The sequence below is a fragment of the Protopterus annectens genome, chromosome 11.part0, assembly GCF_019279795.1.
Source record: "Protopterus annectens isolate FY-2018-M chromosome 11.part0, PAN1.0, whole genome shotgun sequence".
Taxonomy (NCBI): Eukaryota; Metazoa; Chordata; order Ceratodontiformes; family Protopteridae; genus Protopterus; species Protopterus annectens.
Genome location: NC_056745.1, coordinates 418,798,456 through 418,813,869, shown reverse-complemented (window position 1 = coordinate 418,813,869; position 15,414 = coordinate 418,798,456).

Genomic DNA, 15,414 nt, shown 5'->3' with positions numbered 1-15,414 from the left:
GATACCATGCAGTCCATGGCTTGCATGACACTGACCTGGCAAAGACTACAATATAGGTTTGGTGAGAACTCTGTGGTGATATGAATGCTCAGGTGAGATACCAGGGATAGGGATAGGGCCCAGTAGAAAAGCCTTCATTGTTGTGGTGGTGCTGGAAAGAGTGCAGAAAGCCTCCATGCTGACTGGAAGATGACTCCTCCAGTCATCTCTTACCCTTCTACTGGGAATTGCTAGTACAAGTGAATGAATAGGTTCAAGACACTGTGGGGAAGAGTTGGTGGTCAGCAGGTGAAGATGCAAAACGAAAATATCAAAATTTATCAGTTGGGATTAAGAAAGTAGAAATAACTGAGTAAGAATTTAGTTCTGGCTTAATGAACGAGTTTTAGTCAGTAAAGGGTAATTAAGGGTTCCTTGTGACTTTCACTAGTCATATGGGGTTGGGCCTCATGCTACAGTTTGATAGGGCGTAAAGACTAAAAGTTTTGTATTTGTGGATGTCCAGGGATTATGAAAATGAAAACTGTCACAGTAGGAAGTGAATAAAGTACCTCAAAAAGCACAATCAATTTTGCATTTTATTTTTCTATATTTTTGCTGTTTGTTGCATTTCTAAGGTTTCTATTAAGTTATTTTTTCAGGCATCCTGTCATTAAAGAAGTGCTGCTGCATGTTATGAATCTGATGCATCTATATTCATTACTTTCCATTGTATGCATAGCTCTTACTATAACTTCTACCACACATTGTTTTTAGGAATATTTATATTGTTTTCCAGTAGACAGGATTTATGAAAAAATATAGGTTGCAGACCGAAGGGGATGGGAAAGTTTTTATATATACATATATATATATATATATATATATATATATATATATATATATATATATATATTACTCAGTTCCTTATCAGTATATTTTTTTTTGGGGGGGGGGGGCTACTGTGCAGATTACTTTTAGTAACTGATTTGTGCAGACAATGCTGTGCCTTTTGAGGTATGTTCACAAAGATGGAGGCATAACAAAAATATTTACTGGAAAATATTAGGGTTCAACCAAATACCCTAATAATGGGCGATTTCAACTACCCCACCATTAACTGGGAAAACTACTCATGTACCAACTTCTTCGCTCAACGCTTTCTGGAATTCATAAACTCCAGTGCCCTGGATCAATTTATTCACACCCTCACCGCGGGCAACAATATCCTAGATCTAGTCATTACCAACATGAGTGACCGGTGTTCCACACCTGAAGTCAACGCCTCATTGGTCTGATCCGACCAAAAGCTAATTACCTTAGGTATCCACATCCTGCCCCCACCCCCCATTAAGGAAACCATGGTAAAAAATTTCTCCAAAGTCAACTTCATGCTTCTTAAGACAGAAATGGTGAACTTTGTGACACCCATGCAGATAGACAATACAGTTAAGACTACTGAATCATACACAATTGCACTTTATAAGCACTTACATGAGTGCATGGATCATGCTATCCCAAACAGAACCAAGATGCTATCCTCCAAAAAAAAGGAAGCCAATCTGGTGGTCCCGTACCATAAACAAACTGCACAACAGAAGGAAGAAACTGTTGCAAAAGAGAGTAAAATCCCATGAGTGGAGGAGCTCCCTGGTCAGCCTCAGTAAGAAGCTGTGATCCCTGATAAAATCCTTCAAAGCTAGTTAAGAAAACAAAATTGCCACTGATTCTAAAGACAACCACAAAGCATTCTATAGCTATGTCAAGAATCTCAGTGGCAACACTCAGATCTGCTCTGAGTTACAGCACAATGGCACTAAATATACAGATCCAACTGATATTGCCAACATCCTGGCAGATAGGTTCAGTGCTAACTTTACCCCCCTCTCACCCCCTAAGGAGCCCATCTCTATACTGGAAGAATGCAAAGTTCCTGTAATCACGACTGCACAGATAAAAAACATACTCTCCAAAGCCAAGAACACAGCATCCATGGGACCAGACAACATCCCAGGCTGCATTCTACATGAACTACAGAATGAACTGGCACCCCACCTAAGTACCATATTCAATCATAGCCTCACCTCAGGCTTTGTGCCTGCAGAATGGCGTGCAGCGATGGTATCCCACTCCACAAGGGGGAGCCACCATGGACCCCGGGAACTACCGGCCCATTAGCCTGACGAGCCTGGTCTGCAATGCCATGGAACGTATCATCATGGAACTTATAAACAAAGACATTGGTAATCTCCAAACTCTGGACCCCACCCAGTTCGGGTTTGTAAAAGGCAGATCATGTCTCCTAAACCTGATAGACTTCTTTGAAGCAGTCACCAAAGCCGTAGACAAGGGTAAGGTGGTTCACACAGCCTATCTAGATCTTACCAAGGCTTTCAACACCATCCCCCACTCGGGAATTATAGATAAACTCACTAAATTAGGTATAAATCCCTATGTCACAAGATGGGTTGCCAACTGGCTCACTGACAGAACCCACACGGTGAAAGTAGCAGACTCCAAGTCCGACTTCAGACCAGTGACAAGAGGAGTACCACAGGGTTCAGTCCTGGGTCCTCTCCTGTTTGGTATCTACTTCTATGAAGTACAGGCTAACACAGAAGGTCTTTGGCTAATGAAGCTCGCAGATGACTGCAAACTAGGAGCCATAATCAAAACTCCTAACGATGTGGACATCCTACAAAAGGCCCTCACTGAGACAGATGCCTGGTGTCAAAGCCATGGCCTCAAGCTCAATGCCAAAAAGTGCATTGTCATCCCCTTTGGTAAAAACTCTGTAGCCTTGAACTACAACATAGGCGGTAGTATACTTAACACTGAAAGTGTGATGAGACCTTTGGATACAGGTGGACAGTAGTCTCTCCTTTGATAATCACATCACCACAGTAGTCAGGAAATCCTTCTACGTGGCACACTTCATCACAAAAGGTTTATCATCCAGAAAAAAAGAGGTCATTGTTCCCCTCTACTCATCACTCATTAGACCCATTATAGAGTACAACGCCCCTTTTGGTATGTACCTCACAAGACATCTACAACAACTGGAAAGGCCACAGAAATACCTCACAAAGAGTATTACCGGCCTCAAACAGATGCCCTACGCAGACCGTCTTCAAAAAACTCCAGATTTACTCCGTCGCATATCGCCTACTCAGAGGTGATCTCTGCCTAACATACAAAGCTATGTCAAACCCAGAGCTGTTGGACATGCTCCACTTAAAAAAAACCCAATCCCTCCGCTATAGGGACCTAAATCTTGTCATCACAATAAACAGAACATGATGGAGGGATAGATTCCTGTCCCAGAGACTTCCCATACTCTGGAACAAACTACCTATCTGTATCAAACAAAGCTCCTCATTAGCACTCTTCAAGAAAAATTACGATGACTGGATGGGAAATAGGAAATTCACCCCGGGGATTACCTTTGTGGCTCTGCTCAACAGTGGCACAGGAAAATAATTTTCTTGGGTGGCAAAAGCCAGGGTACCTTTTTGGCTGGGCTTGTATAGGCCCCAGGGCTGATAGCCTAGTACCTACCTATTTGCCCAGAAAATATGCAGGGTGTTGCCATTAGTTGAAGTTCGTGTACAAATATGGATATGGTACCTTTCACTGAGATGAGATAAAGCAACATTGCAGAAAACACAGAAGCAGATTGATGCTGTTCACCTGCTTGCCAAGAAAATAAGCACACTGCATCTGCTTACTTACTTGTTACTGGTTTTGTTATCAGGTCTGTAGAATGCAGAATACGTTATAGAAAATCCAAGAAGTACTGCTGCTTTTCAAGGGTTTTCAGTTCTACATCTTCTCAAAGCTGACATTGTTTATTTTCAGGTATGTCTGCACCAGCAATTAATAACTGAACCTGTTCTGCTCCAAGAAGGCAGTGTCTACATGGACATAAAGGGTAAAAAGTGTAAAGTAGACTATGTAAAGCCAACATCACAAGTCCATGTTTAATTACTCATGCTAGCAATGCAACAATCACTGTAGTGATCTGTTTTATTAAGCACGGTGCAAAAAATCATATTCAGTCCTTTTTCAGTGAATATTATGAACAACATATTTTCTAGTTAGTATAATAGGACCATTTCCTGTTCAGGACCTTAGGGCTCACTCACTTGGCATCATGCATGAATGAAGGTGAAAGAAAAGAATGCTATATTCGATACTGTGCATTTTCATGGCAAATGTCTTTTTCAGAGCCTTATACATGCCAACTCTGTGTTCTTGTAAAAACTGTTGCAAATATTTTGAGAAGGCATTCTTCAAAAATAAGCTAGAGAGCACTTTTCAGTAAATAGTTTGCAGCAGGTGTTCTTCATGCAGTAATACGATATCTAAAGTACTCACAAATAAGTCCACCTCTCTCATCTCATAAAAGGCCCACAGTGACAGTTATAGTAATGTTAAGAAATAAAAATAATATGCCGTTGCAGCAGTAGGTGGCTTTGAACCCTATCAGTTTTTGCCTTAAAGAAACTGGTTCCTACAGAGTTAAATAAAACTCAAGTAAGATAGTTTCCAGTGAAAATGAATTGTGTTGCAGCATCTGGAACTAACAGAATGAAGAAACACATTACAGCAGATATAGCCTGAGTGCTTCTGATGCTCTTTGTGTCCTTCAATTCAGTGAAGTGCAAAGCTATCCGTTCTGACTGACAGCACTTCTTTTACAAAGTGCATGATGCAAGCAAGATCTCAGAAAACCAGTCTACATTGGAACATTCAAGAATGTTCAAACCAAGAGACAACCCCAACTTTCACTACAGTTCCTAATAATTACTATAAAAGGTAACACAATAGATGGCTGACATTTTTCTTCAACAGGTCACCGATAAGATTTCCCATTCCTCATTCTCACAGCTACCACTACGTGTGGATAAACTGGGAACTGGGCTTTGAGAGTATTCTTTGCTCTTCAAAACTCTGCCTTATTCCTTATTGTGTGTGTGTGTGTGTGTGTGTGTGTGTGTGTGTGTGTGTGTGTGTGTGTGTGTGTGTGTGTGTGTGTGTGTGTGTGTGTCTGTGTGTGTGTTCTGGGGGAAGCTGCCTTAAGAGATGCATTAGAAACATCTCTCTCTCAAGTGTCCAGATTTTTGCCTTCATATTTTTCTCTAATCCTCACAAAATTGGCACATGTGGCAAATCATCGAGGACTGAAGTCACTAAATAATAACATAAATTTGAGTTTCTAACTTCATATCCTTTAGAAAAATTCATGATAGCACAACACCAATTATTTTAGCAAATTATTAGCAAATTTCTAGGATTATAAGAGCAATATTCAAAAATTGCTCCTGATTTGGGGCATTTGTCCCCCCATTATTCTTAGCTTAGTCCAGACTTTTTTGCACTTAGACGTTAAGCTGTATGATCAAAAACATTCTAGTAATTAGAATCCAAGAAAGTGCAGATGTTCTAACTAAGAAACAAACATGAAATGTCAGCTGAATGGAGCAGGTGGAGGGACCCCTGACTCCAACCAGGTGACCTAGGTTTCATCAGTGAGTGTGGCACTGGAGGAATGGGGGGGGGGGGGCAAAAAAACAGCAGTATTTTGCTGGCTTGCCTATCCCATGGGGGAGGAGTCAAAAGGAAGAATAGCAGCCCTGATGATGATATCAGGGTATCCATACCATACCAGAGCAGACAGAGAGAGACATTTTTGCTGTAGTCTGATGTTAGGTGGGGAAATGGACAGGTCATGTAAATAAAAATCCCCATCACTATGACTATGATGTTGCAGTGTGACACGTCAATATCCTCACAGGCAACTGAACAGTTTTGGATTGTCTGTGAAGGGTCAGGTGTGTTACCTGGCATTTGAAATCAATAAAAGGCATCAGTGTCAGATGATGGTCTCCTCCATAGGGTCAAAATATAGTGTTAATTCAATTTAATTACCCACAGGATGTGCTGCAGTGAGCCCCACCAATGACATTTGTACTGCTGGCAGACCAAATAGTTTGCAACTGTCTTATACATTTCATAGATCCCGAACATCTGAGCAAAGTTTTTAATTTTTTTTCATGGAGCAAAGCCCCCTTAACATAGACAACTGGGCAATGTTGCCCTGTGCTCCTGCACTATACTATAATCAGCTCTACGTTCACTGCACCTTTGTGATATTGAGCTATCCTGTCAGTCATGGTATCCACATGCACACATGCCCAGAAATCACTGAGAGTCATTAAACCTGAACTTGCACACAAAAGTGAGGGAAGGCCACATGCTACAAGCCACACGCAAAAGCGTAAGACATTTGATGTCTATAGCTGTAGGTGATCATCTGGTGTCATAATTTGCCACTAACTTAATATTTGCTGCTGTGAGTAAGTAGGATTGAATGTTCAGCTTTTTGTCTTTTTTAATTTTTTCTTAGGTTGACTACTTAATCCCTTCCTAATGACTATACACTACTGATTCTGCTGCTGCCTTCCCACTCTTAGCATCAAACAGTGTGTAATCATCTGTGTAGCCAGTCAAGAAAGCAGAATCATTTTATTACTACTGGCCCTTAACCACAAGTTAAAATAATAGAGTGGCTTTCAACCTTTTTGTGCTGGAGAAATGTTTATTTGTGTGCCAGAGACTTTTTTTTGCTTATCTGAAAGGCACTGTTTAAGGATTTTGTATTTCATAGTGCAAGGCCTGGTGAGTAAAGACAATTAAACCAACCATTGTATAAATTTGTACCACAGACTATGATCTCTGATCATAACTGTTTTTACAGGCGCAGTTGAAACTGTCTGATGTTTGTGTTAGCACCTTTGCTGAGTGGTTGCCACAGGAGAGGCAAGTGAGCTGAACCATTTTTTCATTCTAGAGATTAAGTTATTGTTTTATTTTCCGCCTCTCATTGCCTTTTGGTTTCTGGTTTAGCAAAGTCTGCTTTACAATAATCCTAGTGTATTTGCAGCTTGAAACTTGAAACTAGTTGCAACTGATTCATAAGAAACATAAATCTGTTAAAGAGGCTTCTGAAGTTGTTTTGCCTTTAGACTGCCTTCAGCAGTCGCTGACATATGGCTCTGCTGTGCCACTGGTGTACTGGTGAACATAAATAGGACCAAACAAAAGAGAAATCCAGCACCAAAAACTGTAAAGAAATCTTTACTTTTATTTAGATCACCAACAAAAAAGCAGACCATGGTTTCACCCTAGTGACCTCTTCACTGCTATTATGAATAGATATATCACAAGTGCTATAAATAGTTCACCTTAAATTACTTGATTAGCTCCAAAAGGAAAAACACATAAAAATATGAATGCATAGAGAACGTGTATATATAAAAACATATTTACACACACATACACACACACACACACACACACACACACACACACACACACACACACACACACACACACACACACACACACACACAATAAATAATTAATCAAGCCTGTAAAAAGATGAAACTGCAAATAAAGAGACTTTTTAAATATCAGGAAAAACAATGCTGTGTGAGAGCTTTCACAAATCTCAGTGCTTGACCACATTTGCCCCATTAAGGAACTTATGCAGAACCATGCATTTATTTAATTCTTATTTAAAGGTGGATAGTGAGCGCCATTGCTTCTTGCAAAGAGGGGGTTCATTCCAGTGACAAGAAATATACTGGCTAATGAATTGGCCCCCACTTGTTACATATGTTAACTCTGAATTAAACCTTAATTATGTCTGCATGTGTTGACCTTCCATTCAGTATATTCAAGGCATAGTATCTCAAAGAGGAGGGAGGGCATCATGTAAGCCAAAGTTTCCATGTATGGAGCTAATGTAAAACCCGGAACACAGGCACATGCTTATCATTAGATGACTGTTATAGTAGTATAAAACTATATGGGACATATCTTGCAAATAATCAGATGTCTGGCCAGAATACTAAAGCCTTTGGGTGCCTTCCACTCGTACTGTGCACCAGAGGAAGCACATGGGCATGCTAGTGCACAAGTAGATGCACAAGCAACAACATTAAGAATGTTTTTGCCACTGAAGATTTCAGTCAGCCTTGTCTTTGCTGTGTTTTCACTGATTCAACGATAGACTCATTCAACTTTTGGGTAGATAAGTACCCCCTCAGGGGACTTTCCTTCCTCTTTGAATAAAATTTGAGATAATTTTTTTCTTATGTCGAGGTGAAAGGAAAGCATGTGTGTGGAAGACAGATAACATATAAAGATTCTCACATTGCCAGTTTGTTTTGTCTAAGGGAACTATGATGTTCACTCCTGTAAGATTTGCGTGTCCTTTACTCACAAGACCACTTGAAGATGCTTAAATAGCCTTTAGTATATTTCTTGAAAATCAATGGGTAAAGGCCCTTACTTATATGTCAATGTATAATAGCTTGGCTTCTTTGTACACCCCCCTTCTCATTCATAAGAACCAAAAATCTACTAAAGAGGTTGTTGTGCCTTCAGTCTGTCTTTGCTAGTCACTGATGGTTGACTCTACTGTGGTCTTCTCAAAATCCTTGGATCTGTAAGATATTCCTGGTCTCCGTTGGTGCTGTTCTGAGAGATATCACTAAGACTTGGGAGCCTGGTGTTTCCACAAAAGACTGGATATATTACTATACCTGAGAAGGGAGAGCCCCACTTTGCACTTTCAGAATGGCCAGTTGGAGTCACCTCAGTTGCTGGGAAGGGGCAGTGGATTCGGAGATGGAAGTATTGTTGCCCAGTACTTCCAGGTCTATCATATTAGATACCCCAAGATAGAAATATCCAACAGTCTAAATATGTTTCTCCTCCATTTTCTCCTTCTGTCAGAGATACTAAGGAATAGAGGTACAATTTTGCAATGGGGCTTCTCAAAGCCTTTCAGTTCTTACAGTCTTCTTCTCCAGCCACTTCCTGTTTGAAAAGGAAAAAGTCTTCCTCTGCCTCAAATAGAGATGAGGAGGGACTGGACTATGCTTCATAGGTCTCCTCTCCTGCCACTTTGGAATCAGAAGCTGAGGAGAATATTTATTCTGATTCCCCTGTAGAGTAAATATCCTTTTCAGACAATTGCTATAATGAAGCAAGGACCCCTTCCAATGGGAAGAGAAAGAAATCTTGGACACAAAAAGAAGGTAGTATAAACTCAGTCAGATGGATGCTCTAAAACCTATTGCCATTCCTCATGTAAATGGAGTTCTGGAGGATGCCTTTAACTATGTATGTGCCTCAACAGACACCCTTCAGCACCCAAAAAGCCTGATAGGCTTTACAAAGTACCTCAAACACACCAGTTTCTCTTTCATAACTCTCTGTCAGATCCACTGTTGTTTCCTTGGCCCAAAACTCCAGTTCTAAACAGTTAACTACTATTACTAATACTTACTGTGTCCCATCTGTCAAGAATAGAAGGGCCTTTGACAGATGTCAGAGAAAAGTATATATGTACATTCATTTTGTACATTAACCTTTAAGATAATCAAATGTGAAGCTTACATGGACAAATATCTGTTTGCAACCTTTGCAGATATTTGTATCACTGTTGGTGATTTACCTTCTGATGCAAAATCCACCCTACTTAATAATATTTCTTCATTTTCTCAAACAAACACACCCAAAAATGTTGTTATGATGCAGCTTATGTAGTTTCCTGGGCAGCTGCCCCGGATTTCCTTATCCACAGATATGCTTGGCATATAATGTAAAATCGGGTCTATATTAGAACACTGAACTTTCAAAATTTTGAGTGTTCTAATACCGAACCCTATTAATTGAAAATTTAAAACATCGAACATACAGAACAGCAAATTTTTTCCTAGGGAAAAAATGTGCTGTTCCAAAACACATACACACAACACAAGCACACCAAACAAACAGCAATCCACATGCATACACCTAAACTCTTACACCTAACCCTACACTAAACTATACATACACCACTAACTATCCACTTACCTTAACCCAAACCCTAACCCTAAGGTCTGTCACTATCACATAGTCACCTCACCCGTGCCCTTACCCTAACTCACCTACCTCGCCCTAACCCTCACGTCCAAACAATCGCACACTTACCTGACCTGCGCCCTAACCCTAACTCACCTAACCTGCCCTAACCCTCACGTCCACACAATTGCACACTTACCTGAACCCGACCCGTAACTTTCCACCACAGCATTGAAAATACCGAAGCAACAGAAATGGACAACCGAATTCTTTCCCTAGGAAAAAATTCCGTTTTCTGTTTATTCGATATTTTCAGCATTTGCTGAAAACAGGTCGATATTAGAACACTCGAAATTTTGAAAGTTCGGTGTTCTAATATAGACCCGTAAAATCTCACTTAAGATATAAAGGCCCAGATATTTAATGCTCCCATGGACAAAGAGGTTTTGTTTGGCACTTCCTTAGCTGAGGTCTTAAAAAGGTTTGATGAAAGAAGGAAGCTAATTCAAGGGGTTAAACAGATTTTCCAGTCACCCATTTCAAAGTACATCAGGAACTATACTTCTAATTCTGGGACCTTTTTCAGGAAATCCCTCAAGCAATCCCACCAAAAATCTGGTAAACACAAATACAAGAAAACATGTAATGGAGACTCAAAGAATAAAGGAAGTGGAGCCCAAACTCCATCCAGTACCAAGAAAAACACATGACTATCTACTTGTTCCAACCCCCTCCCCTTCCTACCCTGGACATCCAGTCACTACAGCAATCAGTCTTTTTCTCACCTTCCCCTCTTTGGAAACAGTTCATAACAGATTCCTGGGTTCTAGAAATAGTTCAGAAAGGATACAGGTGGCACTGGAACTCTTTCTTTCCAAACACAGGAGTTCACTCACACCTAAAAACTCAAACTCATCTGTTTCCTTCTATTCCTTCTTAAATGTTATCACAAGGCATCATAGTGGTAGTTCCAAAATCCCAGCAAAGAAAAGGATTTTATTAAAGAATGTTTCTAGTATCCAAGGAAGAGGGAAGCTGGAGATGTGTGATGTATCTGTCTCTTATCAATCTAGTCATAAAGGTTCCAAAATTTCATACTCTTTTTTTTTTTTCTCCCTCACCCATCCACATTGCATTTTTGTTACTCTGGATCTCAAAGACATCTGTCATCATATTCCTATTCACAAAGACTTTAGACCCTATTTAAGGTTTTCTGGATTTGGTTTACATTTTCAGTTTTCTTATTTACCCATTGGAGAAATCTTCTTTTGCTCTTCTCACAGACTGATATTTCTAGGATGCCTACTGACTTATCTTCCCAGGAAAAGGTTGCATTCTGCCATCTCCATTTCCTAAAGTTTTCCTGTCAAACTATGACAAGTGCAAAGGACTATCAGGATTCTGGGATACATGGCTTTCTATGTCCCGATCCTTCTACTGGCCAGACACCACATAAGAAAGTTACAGTTGTTTCTCAAGTCAGTGTGTGGACTCAGCATCCCCATCCTCTGTCATTTCTTGTCCATGTTTTGGAATTTGTCAGGAAGGAGCTCTTACGGTGGGCAAATTTTGAAGACATACCTGCCTATGTCCCCACACCCTCCCCCTACTCAGTCTGTCACTACAGATACATTAGACATTGCGTGGGGTTCAGTATCAAAGGGCATCAAAGTGCAAAGAGTATGTGACCATTAATTCAAGAAAAACACATATACATCAAGTAAATGATGATCTTGGTGAATTCATTAAGGATGCTGTATCATTTGTGGGCTCCAGCATCTCTTCTGTTATTCACAGACAATAACACTGTGATGTGGTACATAAACAAACAGGGAGATCGGGTCTTACCTCTTATGCAGATTAGCAATGATAGCCTGTAGAAATGTACCTCAATACAATCATTCCCTTCAGACTACTAACATCCTGTTAGAGCAAAGTGTTGTGACAGACACATTGAGCAGATAACGGACAGAGCCTCGCTAATTGATGTTACACCCAAAGGTCTTCCAGGTGATTTTTCACCTGTAGGGGATTCCCCGTATATTCTGTTTGCCTGCATCCTCAACAGACAGCTAAACAAATTATTCTCTAGAAAGCCTTGCAAAAAACCTGGAAGTCAGATGCCTTTTCCTTCCCATGGATGGAAATGTTCCTATATGCCTTCCCCCTTTTTCTCTGATCACCAGTTATTTTAAAGATCCACAAGGACTCTCCAATGATCTTACTGATAACTTCCTTTTGAGCCAGACAACACTGGTTGTCCCTTCTCCTAAAAATGACCAAGGGCAACTGCCACAAACTTCTCCACAGGATGGATTTGTGAGAGTAAAGAACATGTTAAAATTGATTTCTGTGGATTTTTCTGAAAATGTGAAATAAATGTTCTGCATTTCAGTGTGTAGAGTGCACTCAGCTGGAACTCAGTTACCTAACTTGGCAAAACATATAGCTTGGCATTCATTGTTAGTAAGAATCAGAAGTAAAATATTTTATCTCTTATAAACTATGCAGCTTTGGAAAATTATTATCTACAAGCATGTCAAGATGAACTCTTGTATGCAGTTGTGTCTCGTCAATATGATCCACAAAGATAGGCTAAGAATGAAAGGAGTTATTCTTCAGGAACAGAAAGTTTAAAATATGGAAAACAAACTGTCAGCAGACAAGCTTGAAAGGAAAGACTTATTAATCTGGCAAATTCTCAAAACTGCTGATGCAGGCAAAAATACACTATAAAGATTGGGACTTTTTCTTTTGTATGAGAGACTTTGATTATTCTAAGTTGAAGTACATTTTTAATGTATATACCTTTCATTGTTAAGCTAGATGTAAACCTTGTATGCAGTAAATGAATGTAACAGCAGAACTGTCTCAGTGTCTTTATTGAGTAAAGGTACACACTACCTGAATAGTGTAGTATAACTTTAATAGGATTAACTCACATAAGACAAGGGATTGCTGATCCACTCCCAAGTTGCTGAACTAAGTCTGACAGCTTCAATGATAGGATTTTTATCCCACTTAAGTATCTTTTCTCTATGTAAGTGCAGCAGGGATTAAAGAAGGCTATAACGTCTGCCACTAGAAAATCATGTTTAGTCCTTTGGAAAAGATTTTCTAGTTGGTACCACAAGAAGAATCTGGATCAGTTCACAGCTGATGCCACTCTGGTTCTCAAGTATCTGTGTGGAGTGGTCAAATCAAGCCTTTCTTATTCATCTGTTAAGTTTCAACATCTGGCCATTTATGCTTGCCTGCTGTTAGATTCCACCGTCTTCCTTGTTACAGGTAAAATAATTTTTGAAAGTGGCATTACATATTTGCTCACCTCAGGCACAAGTGGCTCCTCCTTAGGCTCTTAACTTTGTCTTGTTTAAACTCACTCCTCCACATTTTGAACTAGATTTTCAGGCTGACTTGAAGTTTTTGGCATGGAAAACTATCTTAACTGATGCATTGACTTTGATTAGGCAAGTATCTGAGCTGCAAATTTTTTCATGTTTCATAGGGACAGGATAACAATAAAAACTAAACCATACTTCATGCTTAGGGTGGTCTCTGAACTTACTTTAAATCACTCTGTTCATCTTTACATATTCCTTCCAGAATGAAAAAACAGAGGATAGAGAATTCTACATACTCTACATGTCCATGGGCAACTTTGACAAGACAAAGGACTTTAGAGTTTATCGTTTAATTTAATGGAAAAAATGAACAACCGGTTGCAAAATAGATTTCTATATGGTTATCCCATTCCATCCATTTTTGTTGTTCTTGTAATGGAAAATCCCTCCCTCAGAAGATAATAGCTCACTGTACTGGAGATTTGGCTACTTCTGTGGCATTTTGGATAGAGGTAGACTTTATAACTCTTCTACAGGAATCATCTTGGTCTTCTGTACATACCTTCACTAAGTATTACAAAACGTATTCTTACTCCAGGGCCAGAACAGGAACTGATAGGTCTATTCTCCAGGGACTCCTGGACAATAATCCTTCTTTTTCCTCCATTGCTCTCTACACTTTGGTAATTGTTCCATCTAGTGTTATGGTACTGCAACAGTGACCTGAAGGTGAACATAGTACAATTGTGTAAGTAAACTTAACAAAACAGTAGATGTTCAAAAACATCACTGTTGCAGTACTAACACCCTCCCACTACCTTCCTCATTTTATACTTTTCCTGCCTCCATTCTAGATTCTGTTTACACTTCTTCTATTCCTTGGCTAGGGTAGAGTACTCCTTGTCCCTTTATTTCTTTCTTCTGGCACATAACATTTCAAATTTGGAGCTTGGTCCTGTTCTCTACATGTTACAGCTTCCCTTTTGGAGAGAAGGAAGAAAGCTCTGATTTTTTGCAGAAGTACTTCTATTTTAAATAAGCACACCTTAATGCTTCATATGTTGCATGTGGAAGGCACTCAAAAGGTTTTGCATACTGGTAGGACATCAGATTCTTGGCAGGACATGCCCCATATAGCTTTATGCTACTGGAATAGTGATCAAACATCTAGTTTTATAGGAAGTTTACTTACACAGCTGTACTTCTTAAACATGTTAGGCTAATTCATATGTTCATGTACATCAATCAATTATTTTAGTTATGAGCCTTTTACCCTTTCAAACTGAACAATGTATTTGTCCTTTACTGTTTTCTCTCCCTCACTTTGTAAGTTTCCCTTTCTTTTTATGTTCTTTAGAGTTTTTACATTGTTGACACTAGGGTCTTTTTTTTCTTTGTGTCTGCTTTCCATGTCCAGTTGGTAGCTATTGTAGCTTTCACGCACCCCTGCCCATTGTTAGCATTTGTCTTTGGATTTTCCTTTCTCTGGGTTCCTGGTTTGTGTCCAACCCTAACAAGCATAACTCCCAGCTGTTTTGAAAATTCCTCCTCTATATATTTCTGCGCACTTCCATCTCTGTCTCTCTGTCCCCCAGGCTATTTTTGTCCACTCTCATTCCCAGAAGACATATCTATCTATCTATCTATGTGTGTGTATATATATATATATATATATATATATATAGTATTTCTGCCTTAAGTAACTCATCACTTGCATTTCCCTTTGCCTTCTCCAATGGCCTTTGCTCTCCTTGTAGATGTTAGATATCACTGTGTAGCATTCTTGTATGGGTATTCCACTGCCTACTCATGACATCAGTAAATTTTACCACTTCCCATACCCCCACTCCTCACCTGTAGCTTTCTAGTCTTCTCTTACTTCCCAGAGCCCTGGGAGAAGGGATAGGGAATGTGCCATTGCTTAGTCAGAATGTTGTGCCCATCTATGGGTAAGTTGTTGCTGGCAATACTGGATCTGTTTTTGAGCAAAGTCCTATCAAAAAGAGCCATGAAATGGTACTTACATATTATCACAGCCAAACACTGTCAGAATCATGGCAGTCTCGGCTGAAGTTAGTTTATTGTTATTGGAACATTGTCGAGAATGCCGTGAATTCTGACAGATGAAAAAATGTTTAAAAAAAGCCATTAACTAGAAAATCAATGCATAGCA